Source organism: Brassica oleracea, chromosome C1 (genome assembly GCF_000695525.1).
Source record: "Brassica oleracea var. oleracea cultivar TO1000 chromosome C1, BOL, whole genome shotgun sequence".
Taxonomy (NCBI): Eukaryota; Viridiplantae; Streptophyta; class Magnoliopsida; order Brassicales; family Brassicaceae; genus Brassica; species Brassica oleracea.
This window is the reverse complement of record NC_027748.1, coordinates 21,418,188-21,421,773: the sequence shown is the minus strand read 5'-3', so window position 1 is coordinate 21,421,773 and position 3,586 is coordinate 21,418,188. Positions and strand designations below refer to the sequence as shown.

The 3,586-nt window shown below is 43.6% G+C and overlaps 1 pseudogene; it reads right to left on the bottom strand.

The window, feature by feature from the left end:
- The window catches only part of LOC106334834, a 20,212-nt pseudogene that overhangs the window by 9,520 nt on the left and 7,106 nt on the right, over positions 1 to 3,586 (bottom strand).

Sequence of the window (3,586 nt, the reverse complement as noted above, 5' to 3'; positions counted from 1 at the left end):
CCGGCCAAGGCCATGGACATCATTCCTGAACCGGCCAAGGCCTTGGTTCAGTGCCATCAAGTCTGATCCATCAGACCACACTATAATTATCCAGAACATTAAATGAAATAATCAGAAAGTGGAAATGAGTGTAACCAACAAAACAAATCGGACCATAGGCATGGACGGATCAACCGCCGGCTATGTCCGATGGTTCGCGAACCACACCACTGGCCTTAGGAGTCCGTTCTCCAGGCGCCAAGTCCTTCTCCTTCTCCTTCTCTTTCTTTCTGGTATCCATCCTACTTCACACGGTCACGGTTTGGTCGGATCAGATCAAGCACCACCACACACGGTTGCTCTTCAAGTCACCGGCCACTCTCTTTCTCTTTTGTCTCACGATTTCTTCAGGGCTTTCCCTAGGAAAAATGATGCTCAAAATCGACCCCAAGGGTCTGTATTTATAGAGAGAGGGACTGGTAACTGCTCTGGCCGATCGGTTACAAAGGATTGGCCAAGGAGATGCCACTTGTCCCCTTGTACCTTTTCGCCCAAAACCGCTCAGAACCGCTCCCATAACCTCCCCAACTGCTCCCCAGGCAGTTCCCACACGGAAACCAACTCCCCCAGGCCTTTGTCTCATTGCCTGGTTCAGCCAAGATCGCACATGGACTCTTCGTCTCACACGGACCATCGGGACGGCTCGGTAACCGCTCGGACCCGGCCACACTGGTCCGGACCGGAACACTCTGCCAAGCTGAGGTGAGCGGATTGCCAACTGTCCCCAGCTGAGTGAGCTAGTCCATCAGCTCCCGTGAGCTGAACAACACTGAGTGAGTTGATACCACACTCTCTTGAGCTGACTGAGCTTGATCCGGACCTCGTCCAGCTACCGGATCACTCGTCCAGCTCAAAACAACTTGCCTCCATCGTATCCAGATTAAGTCTCAACTGTCTGACATCCTTAACCATCAATTTGGACCATGGCACGCTTGTCTCAAGGCTAGATGACCTGATCAGTGCATTGCCTCGCGCCACAGTCCGTCCGGACGATCCTATCTAGGATCGGGGCATGACACGATCACCATGTCCAAGCGCACCAAAAGTACTGTCACCATATGTAAACAGCTTACCTTTTGATGGCACAAAAGCTGTATGCAAGCTCCACAAGAGATTGTTCTTACATTTATACCTTCCATCTGGCCAAGGATTCGAACCGGTTTCCAATGGCTAGTTTCACTTCCAATTCCAAGGAGACCAGCATTGTGAGCTCCATCTCCCCAAGCATATAATTCACCTGAGGCTATTACAGCACAAGTGTTAAACTCGCCACAGTCAGCTAACTCCACAGATGATCCGTCAAACTCATGGATGAAGTTTGGATATGGAAAGGAGGAACAAATTCCATGTCCTAACCTTCCACCAGATTCTTCTCCCCAGCTGAACATCTGTCCCTGCTAAGTGATCAACACTGCATAATTGGTGCCACAGGCAATGCTTTGAGCATCAAGCGCCACATGTTGTTTCAGAGCTTTGGGCAAAAGGGTTTCAGCCACTAGAGAAGAACTGCTTTGACTTTAGTGCATGCCGCCGCCACCTCCTAACACTACAAGAAAACAAAACTATAGCGACGAAAATTAACGAGGAAATTTAATCCTCGTAAATTTACGTCGATTTTACGAGGAAATTTAAAAGCAACGTTAGTTCGTCGTAAAATAACGACGAAATATTTTCTTCTTAAAAACGACGTAACATAACGTGGTTTTTACGAGAAAAAATGGTTTCTTCGTAAACTCGACGTAACAATAGCGTCTACTTTACGAGGAAATATTTTACGTTTACTTAACGACAAAATTCCGAGTCCACCAACTTTGTAGTTGTAACACGTTTTTTGTTTCAGCTACCTAACTAAATTTCATCATAAATTCCTAGTAAACTTTCAACTACCAGATTCGAAAATTTCCTATAAATATGGACGTTTGAACATCATTTTAAACACACCAACAAGAAAAAAAATAAAGACGTGAAAGAAAAAAAAATGACGGGCTCCGGGAATATTTTCGAGTTGCGGAGGTGGATGTATATGCACAGTGATGCTAACAGGAGAGTGACAAAAGAATACCTCGAAGGGCAGGAGACATTTATGCATCAAGAAGATTTCACACCGCTCGCCCAAGAAAGCGGTAAGATGTTCTGTCCTTGTTGAAAATGCAACTATTCGAAATTGGCAAATCGTAAAAATGTTTGGAAGCATTTAATAAATAGAAGTTTCACGCAAAATTACTATATTTGGTTTCAACATGGAGAAGGTTATAATTATGAGAATAAAGCTAGTAGTAGTATTAGCAATTTTCAGGAAGAACCGGTTGATCATCATTTTCATAATGAACATAGTTACCATCAGGAGAAGCAGATGGTAGATTATAATAGGGTTCATGATATGGTAGCTGATGCATTCATAACTCATGATGAAGATGAAGAACCTATCATAGATGCAAAAAAGTTTTAAGAAATGTTAGATGCTACGAATCAGCCACATTACAATGGTTGTAGAGAAGGTCTCTCTAAATTGTCGTTGGCTGCTAGAATGATGAATATTAAAACTGATCACAATCTACCTGAAAGTTGCATGAATGAATGGGCAGACTTGTTTAAAGAGTATTTGTTGTAAGACAATGTGTCTGCTGATTCTTATTATGAGATTCAAAAACTGGTTTATAGTCTTGGGTTGCCTTCGGAGATGATAGACGTTTGCATCGACAATTGCATGATCTACTAGGGAGATGATGAGAAGTTAGAAGAATGTCGATTCTGCAAGAAGCCACAATTCAAGCCGCAAGGACGAGGACGTAATAGGGTACCGTACCAAATGATATGGTACCTACCAATTACAGACAGATTGAAAAGATTGTACCAATCTGAGCAGACTGCCGGAGGAATGAAATGGCATGCCGAGCATACTCAGACGGATGGTGAGATGACTCATCCATCAGATGCAAGAGCCTGGAAACATTTTAACAAAGTAAATCCGGAATTCGCTAGCAATAGCCAGAATGTGTATCTCGGATTATACACAGATGGATTTAGTTCATTCGGAATGTCAGGGAGAAAATATTCATTGTGGCTAGTCTTTCTTACGTCATACTTCCTGCCACCGGAGATGTGCATGCAACGGGAGTTGTTATTCTTGACCATAATAATACCTGGTCCGAATCATCCTAAAAGGTCTCTGGATGTTTTCCTACAACCACTGATAAAAGAGTTGAAGGGTTTGCGGTCAACAGTGGTGAGGACGTACGACTGGTCAACAAAGATGAATTTTATGATGGCGATGCTTTTGTGGACCATAAGTGACTTTCCTGCCTATGGGATGTTGTCTGGATGGACTACACATGGGAGATTAGCTTGTCCATATTGTAATGGAACGACAGATGCATTTCAACTGAAGAATGGTAGGAAGACAAGTTGGTTCGATTGTCACCGTCGATTTCTTCCAGTTGGCCATCCGTACCGAAGAAACAAGAATTTGTTTAGGCACAAAAAGGTTGAGAGAGAACAAATTGAAGCGCAAATCGACTAATACGGAGCTAACAAAACAGTTCGTTGG